We start from the raw sequence: 25,003 nt of genomic DNA, 5'->3' as shown, positions 1-25,003 counted from the left end.
CCTATTTCCTTTCTCGAGCCAGCACTTTCTCAATTTTAAACACTTTGTTTTTGTCTACAATTACAGCCTGTAACTCTGCTTCGTAAAAGGTACCTGTCACAGGCTCCCCGCTATTGTCTTTCAGTATATAAACAGGAGGAGTTCTACCTATACGTTTTGATATTGTAAAAACTCATCTGTAAAGGTCTGTTGGTAACCTTTTACGAAAAAATGCCTCTGTGCTTTGATATCCTAACGGTGTCCCCATCTGAAATTTAAACAGCACCGTTCCATGTGGTTTCAGTTTGTACAGAGTGTTAAAGACAGTTTTCTCATTGTCTTTACATACGGAGGACGGAGCCATTTTTATTGACCTATGGTATGCAGCGTTGTAAGCAGCAACCATATCTTGTACTACCTCAATATAACGGCGTGAGTTAACAGCCGTTAAATATCTCCACATTCTGGTTTTGAAAGTCCTATTGAAACGTTCAACCACACTTGATTTTATTTCATTCGATGTGGAAAAATGGTGAATTTTATACTGTGTCATCAATTTTTGAAAAACCTTATTATAAAATTCTTTTCCAGCGCCTGTTTGAGCTTCTGGGGTATGCGTCCTTGTTCCAATATTTCCTTAAAGGCACTTGTCACAATAGGACCCGATTTGTTTTTAAGACATATTACCCAGGCATATTTAGAAAACACATCAATACATGTCAATAAATAGTGCACATTATCGTTTTCCGATGAATATTCAGACATATCGACCAAATCAGCTTGGAATTGCTTGTCGATACCATTAACAATCACTCTGTTTCTTGGGAAGTGTTTCAATGCAGGAGCGTGCAGTGTATACGCATCCTGCCTCAGCAGAAACTTTTAACCGTGGGGATAGTTGGAGACAAGCCAGTACATTCTTTGACGGAATCACGAAGCCGCTGCACTCCTCCCAACCCTCCTGGGTGGGACGGATCATAGTATATTTTGTGCATAACCTTCTCCATGATTCATTTAAAACACAAGTGAACACATTAGAGTTATGTAATTCTTTTTATTTTTTTTACAAAACACACTCACACAGTCATATATAGGACAGTTATGAAGACAGTGAAACCCGTTCTATCATAGATAGCATATTGGCTAATACGGATACATTGCTTTTACTGATTATGAATATATTTAGTTTTTGCAAATCCTGCAAGACATCAGTATACTGTTTTTCTTGCACATACAAACTCACTGTATCTACAAGCATTGTATACATAGTAAGTAGGTGATAAACTTTCAGCATCTTAAAATTGCGTGTAATGTTGGCTATGACGTCACAAAATGTGTCCACTATACTCTCACGTGTCATTAACATTGATAATAACATCTGCAACAGATCCTCCCAAGGAGGGGTATTATGTTGTCTTCTTACAATCACCATCAGTTTTTCTAACCTACTCACAACTGTACGATCTACATCAGCACTCTTACATTGGTATTTTTCAACGCCGTTCACATTATTAGCAATGGCATTATCTAAAATACCAGATAAATGCGATACGTGATATCGCCACTGATATGGTTATACATTACACCTAAACAATTCCCCATATTTTCACACTGTTAGTTTTTTTTTTTCTTGCATATAAATCGCGCCAATAGTCCCCAATCTCTCTAATTTCGCTATTTTGACAACGTCGTCCCCTATCATAGAGTCATACATAGCACTGATTTTAGTCGTAACATCTTCAGCCGTTTTCAACTCGCACAAAACTGTTTCGGATACTCCCCTGATTCTACCCTCATCAGCGGTGAGATGTTTCAAGGACAGAAAACGTTGCACTACACCAATGAATTTATCAGTAAGGAGTCTTTTCATAAGCTGTTCAAAGTGGACAGTGTAGAAGTGTTCTGGTAGCCCTCTAAACAGGCATGCTGATTCTGGCTTGGATGATTGATCTGACAGCCCGAACAAAGCTCTTCCAAATACTTGTAAAGAACAATGTTAAGAAGATGTAGAGACGCTGTTTTAACGCTATCTATAAACAAAGATGACACCACCCCATCCGTCTGATCAGGCGCCTCTGTGTCCGAACAATCAGCAACACCTCCCTGTTGTAATGTAGCATATGTTGAGGGGGTTGTTTGATATGCACATGTCTGAGGGGGAAGTGCCCCAAACAATAGAGATGGTGGCAGGGGAGGTGTAGGTGGGGATGGTAGGAAGTGTTCCGGCGATAGAGGTGGCGATGATGACGATGATGAAAGGGATTGAGGAGATCCGGATGCCTTTAGGGGTGCAAATAGCCCAGGGGTGTTAGGAGGCGTACCTGTGGGGGTCGAATGAAACCACTCCAGATCCTCTGGGAAGAAAAAAAAAAAATAACACATTACAATCACAGTAGCAAAAAAAAAAATAAAAAAATAAAATCATTTTAACTATTTTGGGCAAATAATTAGCACCTTAAAAATAGACCCACCATTTTGCTAGTCTTTGTGTCTGATGATTTTAGGTCTATAGAGGTTCCGTGGCAGGGGTAGAGACTGTTGGTCAGTGTTCCCAAATATCAATCTTTTTCTTATGTTCTCATAAGAACTCCTTATTTTGTCTCTTCTGATGACATAGTCGATGGTATCAAACTGTTTCTTCAAAATCTCCCAGTCACACCATTGTATAAAGAACACATTTTAAACCATTTGTTGTATTCATCGTTAGATACAGGATACGGTTTTAACTTCCATTCTTCATGACCACGGGCAGCAACTAACTTCTCCCTTTCACTGCACAAGCTAAGGAAAATAAAATCCTCTGTAGGTCTAGTGAAACGGTCTGCTTCCACACACGATAGATACTGGAGCCATTGCGACTATCCCATTGAGACACATACACCAGCTCAGGTAAGCCCGGATTGTCAAGATCCGGACAGACGACATCACGAAAAAGGCCCCAGTCTTTCAGAGATTGTACAGGCTGTTTTGGCATTGCTAGATAGTTCCACAGCAACACTAGTGTAAACAGCTAATGTCACGTATCCAGCATTGTAGCGAATTGAATAACTGTATCCGTTGACACCAACATATTCCAGATCAGATGTACATGACTCAGTCATGCTTGTAGGAAAGATCTCCGAACGGAATCGCTTCTTTCTGGGAGCCTGACTCAAACTGCCTGTTGTTCCAGTATTAGGCTCTTCGCATCCCCATAACTCTTCACGGTGGGCTAGGCTCAAACCAAATGTAGTGGGTCCTATTCTAGATGTCTCACCTTCTTCAACAAAAGATGATCCAGATTGTTGTCCAAATGCGTGGAAAGACATGGCTGAAAAACAATTCCTCTTTGCTTGCACCTAGAAGAATTAAAAAGTGAAACTCCAGCTGGCCTTTTGTTGTGGAAAAAACGTGGAAACAAGCTAGCTACCAGAACAGCTAAAAATGGTGGATAAAAAGTGAGCAGTCAGCCTTGAAACAAGGGATTTTTAAACACCACAAACCACACCCTGTAGGGCGTTTTTACAACCCACCAATAGCAAACCCTTCTTAACAGCTAACCATTGGTCTATCAGACGTTTTAACACCTTTTTACAAAATGTAAATAATGCCTCACCCCCACATAAACCATGACGCCAGCTATACATACGTCATCACATCCGCTAGATGCGTGCGCAGTTTCGACGACGGGATGCGCTCCCATATTCGGCCGCTAGATGGCGATCGCGGTGTGACGACGTTCGACCGCGACGTCATTACGTTCGCGGTATGCGCGCGCAGCTTCGACGATTAGATGCAGTACCACATTCGGCCACTAGATGGCGATCGCTGTGTGACGACGTTCGACCGCGACGTCATTACGTTCGCGGTATGCGCGCGCAGCTTCGACGATTAGATGCAGTACCACATTCGGCCACTAGATGGCGACCGCGAGTACCAACGGGCACCCGCGACGTTACATGCACGCTCATATGACCAGATTACAGGGTGGGTTTGCGCGTGCGTGTGATGACGTCACACATGCACGCGCGAACCCACCACCTTTATACTACTCAAGTCATTTCTGTGCAATTAACTCATATTCTTAAACATTTGTTGTATCTTTCTAAGCATTGATAAATGAAAGTGATGGTGCCAAATTTTATGTTTTTATGTGTAAAAAAAAAAAGAATTCCAAAATTTCTGTCTGTCTCAGACTGTGATGGATTCTCCTCTCTCCTCTACCATGGTCAACCTTGTCAGACAACTGAGCTCTCCACAGCTGGCACTTTGAACTGCAGACATTCTTTCTCGTGTTTGAAAAGGATTTTATTGTGACAGAATGGAGCTCATTTAAGTATTGGCTTTGGAACTGTTTCAATCCTCTTTCCTTACTGCTTTACTAAAGGAACATCAAAATATATAATTTTATTAATTTTCCATTCAACCCTACAAATTAGATTTAGCATAATTTGCACCAATATTCTTGCTCTAGCTATTCATACAGAGAGGACAAATACAAGAACCTTGAAGACACTGGAGGACAAACCTGTTTTTTACGATGAATCTCCCTGCAGACCTCAGGTACTGAAGCTCTGCCAGCAGATGTACAGCCAACTTCTCTACTTCTCTCTCAGGGCATTTTAGCTGAATTAAATACCATAAGACAGTCAAATTACCCCCTTGGCTCCTCAACATACTTCCTCCCTCCTTCTACCTCTCCTCTTTTGCTCTTCCTTTCCCTGTTTTTATCCTGAGGCAGAGTTTCCCATAGTAGCACACCAAGGCTGTCTGTGTCAGGCAGTTATTTAGCAGTGAAGGTCCAGCAACTCGCCTCAGGCCATCGTTGATATGGCTAGTTCTCCCTCCGTGGCATTTAGCCTTGCTACTGTTGCCAAGGCGGGAAGAGGGGAGTGACTAAATAAAAATAAAAAAATAGCTGTGTTTGCTGGGCTGTGTGACCAGTGTGTCATTTGAATCTTTCTGTCAGTCAGTCAGTTATGGCAAGTAGCTAGGGCTGGGCGATATGGAGAAAATCAGATATCACGATATTCTTGACCAAATACCTCAATATCGATATTGCAGCAATATTCTAGGGTTGACAGTTGGTGCTTTAACAAAATATCTTCACACTTAGATTTTAGATAAATAATCATCAGTAATGTGGACATAATGTCTAAGTGGGGAAAAGGCAAATAATAGAACAGCTAGAACAGTCTGGTAAGTTCAGAAAAGTAAATCACTTTACTGTAATGTAGCCTTTAAAACCAGGAAAAGACAACACTTATCGATATAATATTGATATATTGCCCAGCCCTACGAGTACCCACAACAGGACTTTAGCCCTGATTTTCAGCTCACCGACAAAAGCCCCATATTGGAGGCAAATTGGCATTGGCTCAACGCTCATGTGCATACGCTGGAGCACAATATGTAAACTGTTCAAAAACACGAGAGACTTACAGGAGCCTTGCAGACACGTTCTAGATATCTAGCAGGCTAAATATATGGAGCTGTCTCGGACTCTGCCGGGGAGCTGCAGCCAATGAGAGCGCAAGACACGGGCTGAGGGGAAACCAGGGGAAGGCAGTTTGCTTAACCGGTTCTTCACCACAAAAGGTGAACTCGATGAAAAACGATGACAAAGAAACAACTGGCTATGAAGCTTTTTATCTTTCTCGAATAGGTTTAGGTATATGTATGTATGCATGCATGTATGCATGCATGCATACATGCACTGGCATGTGCTATGCACTTTTAAAACTGAAACTACTTTGAGTGTTGCATTTGTTTTTCAAGGTCCAGAACAGTGTTTCCTACACTGTGCACATACAATGTTAGGACAGAAATCATAGTTTAACCTTTGGTTGCATTCAATAAAGTGAAATGCATTCACTCCATGTATACTTAATACTTGATTTCTAGTTACAGTAGCTGTACTCTCCCTGTTATTCTGCGAATGTAACAGTAGATGAGAGTGACGGCCATAAAGCACTACATCTCTGGTTACAGTGGATTGTCTCCATTGTCTCTCCGGTTCTTCCCAACTCAACATCAGGACTTAAGAGGCTCTGTGTCGCTATGGAAACCCCGAGCTGAGTCTGATGAAGCAACAAGGTTTCAGAGAGTTCATTTGAAGTTTATAAATAGGGCGCAATTAAAAGGAATGTTAACGTCGGCCCGAAAATAGCAACCTCTTCATTATTCATTAATGTTAGTTTTATTTTGAAGATGCAGGGGAAGGAAAATGCAGGCAGAAAAGGAAGTCTAAAACTGTGTGTGTGTGTGTGTGTGTGTGTGTGTGTGTGTGTGTGTGTGTGTGTGTGTGTGTGTGTGTGTGTGTGTGTGTGTGTGTGTGTGTGTGTGTGTGTGTGTGTGTGTGTGTCAGTCACAAAGGCCTATCTGCACATACAACAATTCACGTAACTTTCTCACATCCGTAAACAAGTCTTCTCTCCTGGACCGACCCGCTGAGTGTCTGATCCTCCACTCACTCCACCTCTACCATCACTTGGGGTCTTCTGTCCCCACATAACAGAGACTCAACTCATATCCTCCAGTAAAAACCACAACACACATAAAATGTCAGATATCTGGGGGGATGCACTTTATCCACTGACCTCTCTCAGTGTGTTTGTGTGAAAGAGAGAGAGAGAGAGAGCCCCAAATTGTTCCCTACCAAATGCAGACTGGAACAGTACAGCACGTTTTTCTACATTTGTTTTGTTTGTGTTTTTTTCAAGTTGCAAATGCATCCAACATTTCATAGGATGCTGCACGTGGTAATATATATCTTCTTAATACTCAGTCAGGTACACCCCAATACAATGTTGTACAATGAATACATTGTAACATCGTGGGTACATTACTGCTGGCAAAGTCTGTGGAAAGTGTCAGCGAGAGGCACAGCCTCACTCTAGAAAGTGCAGAGCAGCATGGGGTGGTGTTGTAGTTTGTCATCTTCAGTTAGTAATGTAAATAATCATCTTGTTTTCCAAAGTGTAAAAGAGATCTATGAATCTTTATTTTAGGGCTGTAACTAATCTCATCATCATTTTATTGCTATCAACAAATCTGTTTTTGATTAATCTATATTTTTTTGTTCAATACAATGTACTACAATAAAATTGTGAAAAATGCCCGATTTCCCTGAACCCAAATCTATGTCATCAAATTACTTTTGGTCTGACCAACTTAAATATTCAATACAGAGTTAAAGAGAAAAGCAGCAAATTCTCACATTTCAGGAGCGGGAATCAGATGTTAAAAAAAACAAACAAATGTGGGCTACAAAAACTGACTTGCAAGTTTTGGGCAGGGTGATTAAGGGCTTCTGCGAAAACATGTTTGCGTAAAGAGCAGTGTTTGAGCTTATTGTTGATTAATAAACTCACAACAGCATGCCCTTTCATCAGGAAGCTTTAACGAGAAAATGTTTTGGCATGTTTCCTTGATAAATTACTTTGATCAGTTGTCAGTAATGTTGATTGATTTTCTAGCAATCAACAAAACTCAACTCAACTTTATTTATAAAGCACTTTCAAAACCACAAGTGGAACCAAAGTGCTGTACATAAGGTATAAAAACATAAAAACTTAAAAAACAATACAAACAAAACAAACAAAACAAACAAAACTAAGTTAAGAAAGATGTTACCCAAAACAGCTAATCCTAATAACCGCTCTGTTTAAGATCTTTGGTGTGTCAAGTGTTTTCTCCAATCTGCTTGCTTGTCACCAATCTCCCCTTCAAGAAAAATAAGAAATTTCACTTTTTTGCTTTCTGTCCGAACACTGCGTCTGCACTCCCAACTCAGCTTATTGAAATGCAGAACCAGCCAGACCATTAAAATGCCACGGCAGCAATACAGAGACAGATGAATTTGCTATCTGCCAGGCGGGCCAGCTGTCCCCCCCACCCCCCACCAGCAACCCTCCAGGGAAGCCTCTAGAAACTTCCTCACCAGCCACCAAGGACAAATGCCTCTGGGGGAGCTGGTTTTTAATTACCAGGCCGCCGTCCTCTGAATATCACACCAATAGATTAGCTTACTGTGTCCCACTGAAATGAAGAGAAATGAGGAGTGTTTGTTGCAGCCAGGTGTGGCAGCAGAGAAGGGTGGTGCCATTTTTACATCCCGCTGTCTGAATATGTTTTGACTAAAGGCCAGACTTTGAAGTTATATTACGGTCTGTGTTTTGCCTGAAAAAACTTTTATAAGAATTCGCACCTTTCTTTGGAACCTAAAGCACGAGAGGACCAAGGCTTTTTTTCGGTACATAGATGTACAGTATCTTCAGTAATGTGGTGTGTTGTGATTATATATTTTTTTAAGAGGACTGAGTCATTTCCTTGAGCCTCAGAGCGACAAACTTTTGTTTCACCTAAATTCGCAAGGTTTAAAGTTTAATTAAATATTTTTAATAGTTGTCAGACAGGGCACGGTTCACACTTTGTTTAATCAGCGGCTAATTGAGTTGTTCCTTTAACAAGTAAGATACAGTTTATACCTCATTAAGACCATTTTTTTTCTTTCTCAAATCATTTTTTTAGGAAGCCAAACATTTTATTTACCTTAAGGTTGGCTGAGAACATGTTTTTTCTTTTAACAGCACCCATCTTCATAACCCACAGTTCCAGTGATCAACAACAGGAAACCTCATTGGCTAACCAGTGTTTACTGCAACACATGGTGCTTAAATGCCTTCTTCAGAGACTTGCTTTAGACTGGCAGAGTTTGGTCTCTTTCTGTTTGGCCTCCATTGACTTACATTACCTTGCGATTGCGTGTGAATTGACGCTGTAGCGAGTAGTATGAAAGGGCGAAAATCCATGTAGGGAGGTTGGTCGGGGTGGAGGATGTGTAAAACAAAGGACTTTCACCCAGGAGAGCGGGGATCGTGTCCCGTGTGTGACGTTTCCTTCCCACGTTTGTTGTTTTCCTACACCCAACTGGTTCTTCTTTTCCTAAACCCAACCCGGTTCTTCTTTTCCTAAACCCAACCCGGTTCTTCTTTTCCTAAACCCAACCCTGTTCTTCTTTTCCTAAACCCAACCAGTTCTTCTTTTCCTAAACCTAACCCGCGTTTCACGTTTCCTAAACACCGTAGATTTCTTCTTTTCCTAAACCCAACCCGCGTGTCACGTTTCCTAAACACCGTAGATTTCTTCTTTTCCTAAACCCAACCCGCGTGTCACGTTTCCTAAACACCGTAGCTTTCTTCTTTTCCTAAACCCAACCCGCGTGTCACGTTTCCTAAACCCAAGCCTCGCAATAACGTCAACAGTCTGCAACGTCACAGCAAAAACATACACGCCACTTTCTAAAGCCACGTGGCGTGTATGTTTTCGCTGTGACGTTGCAGACTGCCGTCTGCTGTATACAGCTTAGACATACACGCGGATAGCTCAAAATGTGTACAGATAACACGCCACTTGGCTTAAGAAAGTGGGCATCTATGTAGGATATAAAACCACATACAAACAGAGTGAGAATGTGACATAGTGCTGGGTGATGTGGCCAAAATCTTCGATCCCAATAATCCCCAGTAATTTCATATCTTGCTAACAATATAGCATATGTTTTCTCCTAATTCATTAAAAACTCCAGTGTTAATTAAATGCTTGAGAAATAACTAGTTCTGAATATTTTCTAATTTTATGAAGAACTTTAGTGCAAAATAAATATAACGTGCCAGAATCCGAATGTAAAGCGCTGTCCAAATGACATACAGTAAATATTGGTTGCTGGTTTTTCTGACATTGCGATAGATTTTCTGTTTTTTGGGGGGGGTTTACATAAGGTTTTTGTGATCTAAACAAAGCCTGTTTGTCACTTTCAATACTGGCCTTCCATTGAAGGATCCAAAAGATTAAGAGGCGAGCTAATATTCTGTCTGTTAGTCATTCAGCTCCCACTCTCCCCTTGTGTCACCCTGCCTCCTCTGTTTGCCTTTTTAAGGCAATTATCCATTACTTCATCATATGTACTTTACATTCTCTTCTACTGTATATACTCTAGATTCTCTGCATTCTCTACCATAATCTTTCTTCCATTTTAATGTGTCTCATGTCCATAACGAAACAAATTATGTTGCTTTATACTGAAGCAGAAATTTCCAACCAGTTTGGAGGCTCAGAGTTTATGTGCACTCTAGCCTGGAGGAGCTCCACGGTGCAGCTCTGCAACAGACGTGCTCTTTAACATACCATCCTGCTGGTTTATCACAGCCTCTGTTGTCTAGCATGGCCCATAATACACCATTCCCCACTCATGCCGAGGCCAAGCTCAGACGGCGCAGCACTTGCTTTTGTATTCTCCTTCCCATCAGAGAGAATGGTGTTGAAGTGCAATGTTGAATTTATAAATTATAATTAAGTTTGGGGGGGATATTGATCCCATTATCTGACTGAGAATAGAGAATAAATAACTGAAGTAAAATGGGATAAAAGAAAACCTAAAAATATGAATGTTTGCACAAAACATTGTCTCTCAGTAGCTGTTGTCCAGAAACCTGTGCTGGTTTAACACTGTTGTGACCCTCTCATCCCTTCTCCTTCAGCTCTCACACGTGAATCACCAGCAGGGTGCTGCAGCCTCTCATTGTTAGATTTAGTGGTATTTGTTTGTGGTTGTCCACTAAACATAGTATTCATATTACTCGCAGTAAACAATGCTGGAATGCCACTTTGGCGGTACAATCCTTCTCACCCTGCTTATAACTACATATGTTGGGACTTTTTAAATGTTTCAAAGACTACAGTAGGGATAGACGATATAGATTAAATCCTATCACAGTATAGGCCTAACAAATTCAAACTAAGACATAATTCAAAGTCCATCTGTCGTGGTCAGAGACAGTGTCTTACCCTTAAGTATAGTCTTTATATTTTACTGTGTGATGTCATACAACTACACTCAGGCTCTGTGTCTTGAGTAGGCAGTCAAAGAGGTTTCTCCACTCATTCCTGGTGCCTCTGTTGCATCACTTAGAGAGTAGAGTAAAGATGTGAAAGGGCTCACCACCACAGTCCAATAGTGCATTCCATTTACCTTGGAAGACGTGACCCCCAAGGTGAATGCGTTCCATTTACCAGTTAGCTCTAGCCAGGTTAGCCATTGTTAGCAATACCAGTTGATAGCAACGCATTACGCTGTTTTTTTGTGCATACAAACGGCATAACAACATGTCCACAGATACAGTAGTAGTTTGACAGGACTGTGTGTACAACTGATTTAGTGAGACACAAATAAGACAGAACTGCTAATGTTACTACAGCTTTCACAACTGTTGATGAAAGGGGCATCCATGTCGGATTTTGAGCTCGGGGTACTTGGAGGTTGTCTGAGTTCCCAGCTCGGAAATCCGATCAGGGGACATGTTTCCGACTTTGACCTCGGAAAATCTGAGTACAAATGGAACGCACTATAAACAGTAGGGTAAAATATCACAGTATATACTATACAATTATGTCATACAAGACAAAACAAAAGCAGTCATACTATTACATTCAGATGACCCTTTTGTTTGTGACAAAACACACATCACTTAAGCTTTGGGCTGAGTTATCTAATCCAGTCATCACTGTTTCCCTATAAATGGCAGTTGCTGGAGTTGTTAAGTAAAACATTTAGGTGGTGTCTCTAGCTGTGCTCCATCTGTAATTATTCTGTACACACAGTTTGACTTTGTACCCAGCAATCTGTCTTCATGGTTGCCTCCAGTGGTTTAACGCTAGCAGCATCCTCTCTGATTGGCTGGGCTGTCACTTCAGGACTTAGTGGGCTCTGAATGTTCAGCTGTCTGAACCCGGCGTATTTTGCTGCCGCCTCATCGGTTTAGCAAAGCATGGCTGCCTCTCTGTCGAGGGGCTCACCAGCGAGCACCCGTGGGCCCCTTCCACACCCGGGAGTTACATAACACTGTCAGAAGAGAAGGGTAACTTGAGAGCTCACTGCTCTTTCTAAAGGAGGAGAACATTTTAAGCATTTAACTACAGTACCACTTATTCAGAGAGACTCATAATGTGAGAGCAGGTAGGTGGTTCATTATCTTTCTCTGGGACATTTTGACAGGATTCAGTTTTGATGATGGACAGAGTGACTCATGTTTCTAAAGCAACATTTTCAAGCTGTGAAGCACACATAAGTGTCGGCATAATTTTTCTGGCCTCACTACACTTTGTGCTTAACGTGTCTCATATTTAACAAGAACCCTAACCTTAATACTTGCATTAATACATGCTTAATAATTCTCTCTCTCTCTCTCTCTCTCTCTCTCTCTATATATATATATATATATATATATATATATATATATATAGATAGATAGATAGATAGATAGATAGATAGATAGATGGGGTTCGGCCAAATACCGAATCCACTGGTTAAGATTCTGCCGAATCCGGAACTGAATCTCTATGACAGTGTCTACAAGAACTTAAAAGTAGACTTTATGGCAGAACAGGTGATTGCATTGGACTGTACAGGACAGGTGTACCTTTTATAAAGTGTAACATTTTTCTTTTGCTCTCTAATTTTATCCCTTAAATGTTAATTGGTGCACTACTGATGACAAGTGATGTGAGGTTATTACTGCAATTGAGATATGTTTCGGCACCTTAAAAAGTGCAAATGTCTGCTCTCTTTCCACTATGTAGGGATAGGCTTACTGAGTCCTGATACTGTACCACAGAATACTGTAGTAGTAGATCCAGTGTAGGTATAGCATGATATTCTGTCAGTGGAAAAAACTTGACCTGTTCACCTGATACTGAGGACTCAGAGCAGGGCAGCATGACCAGACTTCACCAATGTCGCTAGTGACTAATGTGAGCTAGCCTCAAATGAGTGACCAACAGCCCTGAAGGTCACCTGGTTTCATCTTTCCTCCCTTTAGAGACAGGAGGAAGCTAACGGAGCCTAATAGCCAGCAAGGTAAACTGTTAGTGGACAGAGGACTTAACCTGTCAGCTGCAGAACACTTGACACGGAACAACTCCGGTGTCAACGCAACTGTACCAGCTCCTAAAGGAGTTGTTTTTATCATAAAATGACAGGTGTTCGCTCGTATTGCCTTCAAGCTTAATATAAATTAAGGCACCGTTCCCAAGGCAGTCATTAACATTTAAAATATCTCCCATCAAGCATCTGCCCATTTACTGCTTTCCTCTACTAGTATTGCAGCAGACACAGCTTAGTTTCAGCCATTGGCGCTTTCTATGTTGTGTCTAGAACCGAAAAAATATTTTCTAACACAAATATTTACCTGCTGATCTGCAACCCAGTTTAATTTATAACCAGCATTCTGTTTACCATCCTCAAAACGTAATTTATTTATGTCATCATCATTGTGTGTATTTTTAATACTACTGCTCTTTTCTTAGGGTTCCTTCTGTTTAGAGCTGCATCTTCCGATTATTTTCATGATCACATATTCTATTTTTTAAATCAGGGCAGCAGTTTTCAGATTACATTATGTGCTTACATAATTGCAAAACGGTTCTTGACTCTTATAGAAAGAAGTGGCTGATCTTTAATGCAATATCTACATTGCCCATTATCAGCAACCATTCATCCAATGTTCCAAAGGCACATTCCGTTTACTAATCTGATATCCTTTTAAAAGGCTAACTGAGAAAACATTGGAGAACCCTTTTGCAATTATGTAAGCACATAATGTAATCTGAAAACTGCTGCCCTGGTTAAAAAAACATTGCAACTGATCTCAGCTGGTATTCTGTCTATAATGGAGTGGCATGAAAATTTCTAAGTGACCCCAAACTTTTGACTGGTAGTGTATATATTGTTTCAATAATCTATTAATCGTTTACTATCTAAAATTTCAGAAAATAGTGAAGATCGCCCTTTTTGAATTTTCCAGAGCCTGTAGTAACGCCATCAAACTGCTTATTTGCTTATATCACCAACATAACCAATTTACCATTTTAGAAACAGAAAAAAGGCACAAATCCTTACATCTAAAATAATTGAACCAGCTATTATTAGGTATTTTTCCTTGATAAATGTTGGATACCCGTAGGGTACAGATTTGATCATTGGCAAATTATCAAAGATGTTTTATCAATATGAATAAAGTTATGAATATGGTTATTAATAACTGTATCAAATCGACAAACAATCAAAACGTGACACCACCCTGCAAGTCAGGGACCAATAAATCAAACTGTGGAACAGTCTCATTTCTGTGAAAATCCTTTAAAAGGAAACAAAGGAAGGGGTGATTTCGAGCGCGGACCCGTTCAGCCAGCAATTATTACAATAAGTACACAAATAATCACAAGCAACTGCTAATTAAGTATAATAAGATTTATTAACGTCACAATTATCAGTAGCTAATCAATAATCCTTCAATAATAAACTTATATACCTTTTACAATATCACAACTAATAAATACTATCTTTTCTGACAACAATGATAATGTCAGTATTTTTTCTTGTGACGGAATTTATGTTTATGTTTTGATCTGTGTGTTGTTATCAACGGCCCAGTTTGACAGGCAGGCCGGGTTGCCAGATATACCTGTAAAAACATAAACCCAGCGTTCTACAGCTGTAACGGTAGTACAGCCATGAAAGCAGCAAACAAACGAACAGGATCAACGGAGATAGATTCTACATGACATAAAAAAAGAAAACAGAATGTTTCTAACTTGCTCTTGCGTGACCAGAGACGTAACAACCCCCTGGTAAATATTTGAGATGTATTTGAAAGATGGAGACAGCTTGGATCCCAAAAGGACGCGGAGTTGGCTTATTTCCTCCTGAACAGGTAAACATTAGCTTCAGGCTAATTTATCACAGCTACTAGGGATGGGCATTTTTTGTCATTTCAACATTTGTGTACTCACATTGAATTATATAGCTAGAGTACCCGAGTTGGTTAACAATTGAGACAGCCAGTAAAGTGATCCCGACTGGTCCTGGCTAACGGCGCCATGCTAACCCTGCTAACGTTAGCGGAGGACCAGGCATGCAGCCCATGGCTGTTTACAACGTGTAGTTCAGCAGCTGGAGCCGACAACGGTGAGTTATTTTAAGCCACGAGAGGGGGGCTGTAAATCAGAAAGAGAGGACTGTGAGTTTGCAGTGTGTTTAGCGATTGTTGCCGTAATTCTAAGCCAATGAAGTGTGTTCCGTCGGCAAGGTAGTGGTATTTTTAGCGTTTCGTATTGTAATTCTAAGCCGAGGAAGTGTGCCTGACTGGCGTGTGGAGAGGACAGTGAGGTTGTTGTGTTTTTAGCGGTTCATACTGTAATTGTAAGCCGAAAAAGTGTCTGTCAGTTGGTTACAGAGCTCCGCGTGAGCACGGGCTTTTATGACTGTCAATATAGCCAGCATCTAACGTTAGCTACTCCGCTGTGCTGTGGAGTAATGTCTGGCTATGTGAGAAAAGCGTCTAGCAACATTGTTGTGAATGCTGCAATCTCAGCCTGGCAACCTCCGTGAACTTCGAGTCTGAGCAGGAGGGGGCGGGGGAGACGACTCTCCAGTATTTTGAATTGGTAGTGCAGTAACTATGTTAACCGCTAGCTGCCAGTATTACATACAATATTACATATTGCACCTTTAACACAACATCAACAGTACCGTGATCACTGATACATTCACAGAAGCAGATTAATAATCATATATGGACCATTACATGATTACAATCAGATCACATTAATGGCAACAATGGTAGCAAACTTTTGCTCATTAATGAAACAAACCAAACACACCAATTCTATAGTCTGCCCAGAACTGTGTAAAAGCCTCCTTACTTTGTTGTTTGTCAGTTAATCTCTCGCCAGAGTTTAACGATCCGTTTCGTCCAGAGCAGTGGACGACACGCAATCCAGGTCGACAGCAAGAAACGGGACGTAGTCCTTTATTGAATCTGGGCTGATTAAACCCGCTGCAGATAGAGGAAATACTGGGCCAGTATTTCCTCGGATCCCCTTGGTATATCAGAAAGATATAAAAAATGTCCCAACTCAATCTCGACCAGCGAGGTGATGCTGGCTAGCTAGTCCGGACTAGTGCGCCTCCTGTCAGTAAACTGGTTTACCGTGAAAAGCAAAGAAGCACAAACGCCAACAGCTTTTATCCTTCCTCCGCCTCCTGGTGGCGGGGTGGTGCATTCAAAGGCCCGACGGCCAATGGGGAAACTGCAACTTTGTCACAGGTGTGAAGCAGTTCTTTGTCTCACCACCAGTCTGCCTTGTTCCCCCCTCGTGTTGAAGGTAGAAAACCATTAATATGCAATTTAACAGTATACTACTGACTAACTTTGTATTTCTACTTCAGAGGAAAACATTGTACTACTACATTTACCTGACAGAGAATGTTGCAGATTCAGGTTCTACTCACAAAATATCACAATTATTTTTATTCGTTAAACTATCCAGCATTATATAAGAGTTGAAATCAACTGGAACAGACGTTGAGAAAATGTAAGTACTTTATTGTACTTGTACAGTGCGGTCACAGGTGGTTTTACCATATGGCATAGGTAAAGGGCCTAGTGAATTTTTTATAATTTGGTTTTATAAAACTCAACCTGTATGTTGACGCGTGTCCCCTTTTATCCGTGTAGCCGTCACAAATCCACGGTAGTAATAGGTAATGTGGACCGGGCAGGGAAAGCAGGGAGCACGGCTCAGCCTGTTGGGGAAACCGCTCATAAACAGCACGCAGAACGGACGGAGAAATGTGGTTTTTGGAGATTTAAGCCCCCAATGTCGTCTTCCAGGCAGCGCTGCACGGAAGGCACCAGGGTTAGGGTTAATGTTAAGGTTAGGTGCCTTGAAGTCGACGGTCGCAGCACTGCCTTGAAGTCGATAGTGGGGGCTTAAAACACCATCGAGCGAGAAATGTCGGCAACAAAACAACGTGCTGGAGAGCCCAAGAGCCTGGGCGTACATCTACCATGTGTTTGTCCATCCATCCATCTTCGTCCGCTTATCCAGTGTCGGGTCGCGGGGGGGGCAGCTCCAGCAGGGGACCCCAAACTTCCCTTTTCCGAGCAACATTAACCAGCTCCGACTGGGGGATCCTGAGGCGTTCCCAGGCCAGGTTGGAGATATAATCCCTCCACCTAGTCCTGGGTCTTCCCCGAACACCTCCTTAGGGAGGTGCCCAGGAGGCATCCTTACCAGATGCCCGAACCACCTCAACTGGCTCCTTTCGACGCGAAGGAGCAGCGGCTCTACTCCGAGCTCCTCACGGATGACTGAGCTTCTCACCCTATCTCTAAGGGAGACGCCAGCCACCCTGGATCTCGTTCTTTCGGTCATGACCCAGCCTTCATGGTAGGAACAAAAACTGACTGGTAGATCGAGAGCTTTGCCTTCTGGCTCAGCTCTCTTTTCGTCACAACGGTGCGATAAACAAACACCATGTGTTTGTGTACGATTCATTTTATCGTTTGCATGTAGGGTGGATGGCAATCAGTTTTTGGTGGATGATGCTTTTTTAGCACCACACTGGTAGCCCACTGCGAACACATGCTTGACCGAGAGCTGTGAAGCTGCACACAGGTTGTTTTTTTCACAACCTTTACACACAGGTCACTGTTTTTTTCTTCTGTTTTTTTTTCAACCTTTTATTGTGCGGTCGTTAAGTTTTATTCACAGTTTATTAATATCCAATTTCCAACGCTGTACAAACTGCTCCAAATTCCAAACGGCAAGTTCCTTGGGTACCCAGGAAGCAAAGTGTGAAATAGATCGGATGAAAGGTTCTTGAGATATTTGAAAGACAACGGACACACAAACACACACACATACATACAAAGGGTCCTCAGTTTATAGTTAGGTGGTCTAAGACAGTACAAAAATATTAGTAAACATGAATAATTCTCTCCCAAATCCAAGTGCTAAAATTAAAATTTGTGATGTCATCAAGTATAAAGTCTGAAACTGCTCCATAGCCAATGAATTGGGAAATATGTTATAGATGACTCTGAGAGCACCCAGGGGAAAGTTCTGAGTATATGGGTTCATTTTCTGTTTCAGAACTGAACTTAGCAGAACTTCTCCACAAAACCTCTTGACTCTGTGAACCTGTGGCAGCTTTCACCAGCTGGGCCGGTGTGGTTGAATGAATTGTTGAATGTAGAGGGATGTGGAGGTGAAGTGCAAGTTTGGACACATCAGCAGTTTTTTATTTTTAGCTGTGTGTGTTGAGTAGGTTGCCTGTTGGTGAGGTCTGAGTAATGGACTGTCTGCCCAACAAGCCCCCTTGGCTACAATTAGAGGAAGCCGCTCATTCCCTTCTTTGTACATATCTCTCACTCTCTTCTCTTTATCTCTCTATTTCTTAGCTTCTGTCTCAATCTCTCTCCCTGATATCCGTCTTAATCTTCTCTGTCTCAGTATCTCTCTCTCTCTCTCGTTTGCTCACTCTTTGCTTTTCCTACTCCTTCTCTCCCTATTTCATCTCCTTTTTTGTCGTTTTCCGCCTACATTCAGTCAAATCTGACAGGTACACACAATACTACAGAATAAACACACCGACCAATACACAGTACGTTGGATTCAGACTGATGCAGGACAGTGTTGATGGAATCCCCCTGCCTGTACTAATGCTTTTTTAATTATTATTATTATTATTATGCTGAGAGATTATGCTGATGTGTAACATTCCTGCTTATTTGTGCACAGGTGAAAAGGGGGAGTGTAAGTAGGTCAGTAAATGTTCATTGTGTGTATGTTGCACTGGCATTTTGCCTTGATTCATTTATCAGTGTACATTTGTGTGCATTTATGCTGACTAAAGTGCATGCACTTATGAATATAGGTATATGGTTTGATTTCCACAGGTTTTACGGTCTAACAGGCTCTATAGGATTTCCTTCTCACTCCTGTGGAGAAGCTTAATCAAATTTGCATGTACTGGTTTTGCCAATCAGGAAGGATCCAGCAATCCTTCCTGTTACCACTTGTTTAAATCATCACACGCCAAACGGCCATCCACTTTTTTCAGCAACTGAAAAAACAACATGAAAACTAAGCAGATTACCTAAAGTCAAGAATAGCCTTGTGTTCTCTTCAGATATGATGCTGCCTCTCTTACCATGGTCTTATCACAGCCACAGATCCTCTGTCCTTCTCTTACCTCTGTCTGGAAATTGAACAAACGCATTGCTGATAGGGATAGTGTGATGATGATGAACACTGCTTCTAGCTTTGCCACACTCAATGACAACATCCAGCTCTCTCCTGCTTCAGAGGATAATGACCTGGTGGTGCCTTAAACCGAAATGATACTGTCCGGGTGCGCGAGGGTCCGCCGGAGCCTGTGTGACATAATTGTCGTCATCACATTGTATACGCGTAGGCTCTGTGCGGACGTTTCCTTACCACTCCGCTACAAATGGTAGCGGTATCTACTGTTCATGTGTGCAACGTGCTCAAAATGGATAGTCTAAACAGACCTACTATGCCTTAGTGGGGGCCGCAGCTGTCTGTGTATGTGTCCATTCTGTAGTATATTTAAGCATTCATGATGATGGATGTGTGCAAGCCATGGCAGGAAGGGTAAACATCTGGATTTGCCAATTTTTAAGCCTATAGAGCCTGTTAGCAATATGACCTTAGTTAAATGAGTGCAGACAGGGTTCTGTCACTGTGTTGCTTGTTAAATTCTTGGCTTTCTGATGCAAGGTTAGGGTTTGACAGCTGGAACTGGGAACAATCAGTGGGTTTGTCCTGATTAGCCAGACTAGTGCATACACATTCTCAGTGCAGGAATCTATACTGAACAGATCTATACTGCCCTACAAAGCCAAATTGCAGGAATTAAGCTATATATTTTGTCAAAATGTAGTTAAGACCACAACCTGACTTGTTGACATTTGTTGTAACATGCAAAGTTTTGAATGGTATAGACCTGTATAATTTCAAAGAAAACTTCAAAAATCAGACCAAATAGTTAAAACAAATTTGGTTAACGCTTGCTGATGAGATGACTACTGCTAGCTGTTGCTATAAATAATTTTACTTTTTTACCATTTCCTGTAATTGAAATATATCTATTTAGTCATAGGTATTTAGTTTGTTAATCCAGATAAATAAGGTAGTGACTAAATACAGTCATAAGGAATAAAAACTAAATAAATAACTAGCATAGCTTAGCAGAATCTCCGCTTACAATTCTAGTGGAATTCTTGTTTTGATGTGGTTAAGCTATTTTAACATCTCATAGTTAGATGTATTAAAATGTAAATTAATAATTTTTACTGGTTTTGAGGTAATTATTAACAAATGGTGGATGGAAAGCTGAAAGAACACATTGTTTGCTGATACAGTGATTGCAGTTTTTTGGTTGTATCCATGGTCTACTTCACTGATTTTTGTAAGTAATTCATCTAAAATGATGGTATTACCTATTAATAAAATGAAAGTATTACATTAATAAAATGAAAGTATTACATCCAAACAGTTAGCCTGAAAACTTTAAACCCTTTTTCTCAATTTAAGGTTTGTTTATACTTACTGACTTTGTATGACAGTATAGAGTCTGTCAGAGGGCTCGCTTCCTGTGGTTATTGAACTAGGGTTATAGGGTTTATTCTGTTTGTTTTGTTTGTAGTAACGGTGTACTGCAGGGATAGTGAACTGGGTCACTGTGACAGAGAACTGATGCTGCTGATGAGGCTGCAGTTCCTCCTTAACACCTCAACCTCCCTGTAGAGATCAAAGAGCTGCCGGCTTCAGCATTCGCACACACACACACACACACACACACACACACACACACACACACACACACACACACACACACACACACACAGACACAGACATCCATCCAGATAAGCAGCATATAACTCTTGTTCCAGCACGCACTTAAAGGTATACACTAATCAGCTCAGGTCTGTAGTAAATTTAAGGGAATGTCCACCATAAAACAAAATGAACTTGTGAGGGGGGGAAAAAAGACAGTGACTGCAGCTCTGTTGATCACTAAACAAGTGCTACACTCTACTGAACACAAAAAGCTGGATGCAGTAGTGCTACATCTACGCTGCAGTTTCGGAGTGTAGCAGGGGAGACGCGCTATTTAGTATTTTGAATTTGGACTGCAGTGACTATTTTAAATTCTAGCTGTCAGTATTACATATTGGACCTTTAATATAGTAAAATAGACTAGGACCGGTCTATGCCCTTAATTGTTTTGTTTTGTCTCTATATTGTTAAACTGGAGGTGAAGTTTTACTATATGGCATAGTTCCAATCCAATGTCCAAGGTAAAATAAACGTATAAGCAAAAGAATATGGAGTGACATTTTTAACGAAATTTGACCTTGATATAAATGTATTTCCTTGAATTCTGGTGATCTCAAAAGTATCACCAAATGAATGGGCACCACCAACTTAGTTGAAAATGACACCTTACATGTTTTTCTACACTGTTTGGTTCCAAAATGAAACGCTTTTGAACATTAGACCTGGGGGACTGGCGGCCATCTTGGATTTGACCTCTGATGGCCCTCAGAGGTCAAATCTGACTTCCCTCCACATCTGAAAATAATCCTTATGGTATGCACTAACTATGTAAGAAATGTCATGCTTTTGTCATGAAATGCAAAATTGTTATGCTTATCTGCTCTACTAGTGGTGACGACGGTGATAAAGATAACCTAATGATTATTCCATCCTTTTACAAAATCTAAAATATTGCCTTTAACAAAATCTAAAGTATTCCTACAATAATAATACATTAGTAACTTTAAACAGACAAGTACAACCCATTCACTAATTACTTAATTTAACCCCTACATTTTTTATAGAATCATCATGAAAACTGGTACATAGCACTACACCTAGTGAACACTACACACAGTATACACACATATCTCTTTGTTTACCGTATGGGTTTTTCTCTCTCTCAGCTTAGCAGGACTCCTAAACAAAGTTTGTTGTTACAAATAAAAAAAACGGCATTCTTTTAATTGCATTGCAGGAAGCGAACTTTGGTGCATGAAATATGTAAAATTGCATGTTTGCTTTCCACGTTAAAATTGAGAGGACAAGAGGCAAATATTTAGGAGGACACATGGACATATAAGTAGAGAAGGGAAGGAAATGAATTAGAAAAGAGAATAATTGATGAAAGAGATCAGGAAAATATATAAGGGGGAAGAGAAGGAAACGGTATAGTAGGAAATGAAGCAGAAAAAGGGAAGAATATAAAAGTTAAAAAAGGGAGAAGAGGAATAAAGGAAATGGGAGTAAAGAATTCAAGGATATAAGTAAATATTCAGTCGGGAAATTGAAGAGAATAGGAATTAAATTCCTTTAATAAAGGATTCGAGATGAGGAAGGAAGAAGATTAGGCAGAGTAGAGGACGTCCGCTCCTCATTTTTATGTGGTGGTTTTTGAGAAATGAAGCTGTTAATTAATCGAGGCATGCATGGTTTATTAAATCAAAGTGTTTACAACTTTCACTGTCAACCAGATTCTTGCTGGTCATCGCTGATGTTGCCATGGTAATTACAGTGTCATAAATGTGTTATTGACGGGCTAACTCATAGAAAGCAATACATTAATCATTAGTGTATAATTATTTTAAAAGTTATGTTTTTACCTGTATAATAGTGTAATAGTAATCAATTAAACTGTTTTTGTCTGGATGTCCTCTACGCTCTATTCTCTTGAAGATGAAAACAACTGTATGGAGGAGGAATATGTACAGTATTGGTTTATGCAAGTAGGGCTGCAACTGACAATTATTTTTATTTTATTGATTAATCATTTGGTCTATTAAATGTCAGAAAAAAGTAAAAAATGAACATCACAATTTACTAAAGCCCTGTGAGATGTCATCAAATTGCTTGTTTTGCCCGACCAACCGTTCAAAACCCAAAGATATTTAGTTTACAATCACATGAGACGAAAAGAAATCAGCAAAAGTTACTTATACGATTAATCGATTATCAAAATAGCTGCCGATTAATTTTCTGCTGATGAACCTATTAATTATACACCTACTGTCTTGAAAAATACATTTTCAACATAGGAAACAACGTATCTAGATATACCCTATGTTCCATATTTTAAATTAAAATATGATTTACTTACCAATCTTTTCTGTTCCATTTACAACATTTGTTTTGCTGTCATGTGAAGACAACCATGAACACATGAGAGAAAAAAATCTCACATAGTGCTACCTTCATTCCTGAAGAGCTGCATTTGTTTTTGTTGTTGTGTCGCAGCAGAACCACAATGTAAAACTATTAGTTCCATTTCCAACACATAATACACAGATCGACACACCACCTCCACACTAGAAATCTCTTTAAAGCATTACACACAGTTGTGCCAACAGCTTCTATCAAACCCTGTGTGTGTGTGTGTGTGTGTGTGTGTGTGTGTGTGTGTGTGTGTGTGTGTGTGTGTGTGTGTGTGTGTGTGTGTGTGTGTGTGTGTGTGTGTGAGTGAATAATATTGTAGGATATTGGCAACATGTTAAACAAGGAATTATATGTAGCTAATTGTTGACTGTAATATAAAAATATGGTAGAGTAGTGATAAATGAAATGCTGTGTGTAATTAATAACAGTCAATATTCTGTCATAAGCTTTGTTATGGCATGGTTACTTTTTTGAGATTTAGAATGTTATTACATTTTCTTCCCAATTTCAATTAATTCACAAACAGAAATAAATCAAGTTGATCAACATATAACATCATGACCATATAACATCAACCAACATTTAAATTACTGTATGTAGCACACATTATGTAATAAAAACAAGCATTGGGCAATACTGTACTATTGGTTTTAAGGAACCGCATAATCCCTGGTCTATCACTCTCCCTTTCATGTGTACTGTACGTATTGTGAGTACAAAAACAATAAGGTCCGCAAGAATGTCCAACTCAGTTTTGCTGAGCCCCAGGTGACATCTAAATAAACTCTCATTTTGTTTGACCAACATTCCAAAACCCAAAAATATTGAGTTTAGTATAGTAGTACAATACTAAGAAAACCAGCAAATATTGACATTTGCGAAGCTGGAATCGGATTAATTTCGGCCTTTCGTCAATCGACCAGTTGATTAATCATCTAATCTTTGCAGCTCTAAAAACAACCAAACCTAGAAGCTGTGTCTAGCTGTGTCAATTGAAAGCCATACAAAGATATGAACAGATGTTTGAGCTATAAATGTGTCTGTAAGTTAATTAGAAAGGTCTTATATTTCATGAAGTACTTGTCCTACTATGAGGAAAAAAGATATCTATCCTTTCTGTAAATATTTTATTTCTGGGGCTTTTTTTAACACAATAGTAGAGACAGATAGGAAACATGGAGGGATTGGCAGGTGACATGCAATAAAGGTCTCTGGCCAGAGGCTGCCAAGACACCCCCAAAAGATATTTTGGGCTACTCCTTTAGTGATGTCCTTTAGTTACACCAGTCTGTAAGCAATGGTACACAAACTGATTGTAAGAAAGAAAGAACTATTGTTATACAATCAATCTCCTGGCTAGCTTGAGCCACTTTAATCCATTCAAAGAGCATTTCTGGGCTTTTTATCTTTTAGGGTGAAAACCTATCCCTCCACAAATACATAGGGAAAATGGGGACCAAGACCTTTAACCATATGAGCATGATATTCTGCCACGGTTTCCACAAAATGCAGCAGACTGATTCTTCACTCAGTGAGACACTCCTAAATTCCCTCCTTTTCTCTCTACTGTCAGAAAACAAGGGGGAGGAAAGAAGCAAGAAAGATGAAATTTCTCACTCACACACACTTTCCCATTTTCTCTCTGATACACACAAACACACATCAAGGCCAGTCAGGCTCATGGTTGGTTTATCTGCAGCTTACAGTGAGTTGTTGGAGAATGCTGTGCTGTCTTCTCTCCGGTCGTGTTTGCACTGTGTGTGTTTATATGTGTGAGGGGGAAAAAGCAGAGTGTGCGTGTGTGTGTGTACACTGCAGTGCCTGCTGTGGATTAGACGGCACAGACTAAGAGACTGAGGCCTGGGGAGTGCTATTGCAGGAGGGATGGGACAAACACTAATACACACACAAACAAACATGGTGA

At 40.4% G+C, this 25,003-nt stretch overlaps 1 protein-coding gene across 1 annotated transcript in view; it reads left to right on the top strand.

The window, feature by feature from the left end:
- Positions 1 to 25,003, top strand: part of rabgap1l (RAB GTPase activating protein 1-like) — a 144,961-nt gene that overhangs the window by 75,716 nt on the left and 44,242 nt on the right. The window lies entirely within an intron of this gene.

This window comes from Perca flavescens, chromosome 9 (genome assembly GCF_004354835.1).
Source record: "Perca flavescens isolate YP-PL-M2 chromosome 9, PFLA_1.0, whole genome shotgun sequence".
Classification (NCBI taxonomy): domain Eukaryota; kingdom Metazoa; phylum Chordata; class Actinopteri; order Perciformes; family Percidae; genus Perca; species Perca flavescens.
The sequence above is the reverse complement of the archived record's forward strand: the minus strand, read 5'-3'. Positions and strand labels throughout refer to the sequence as shown.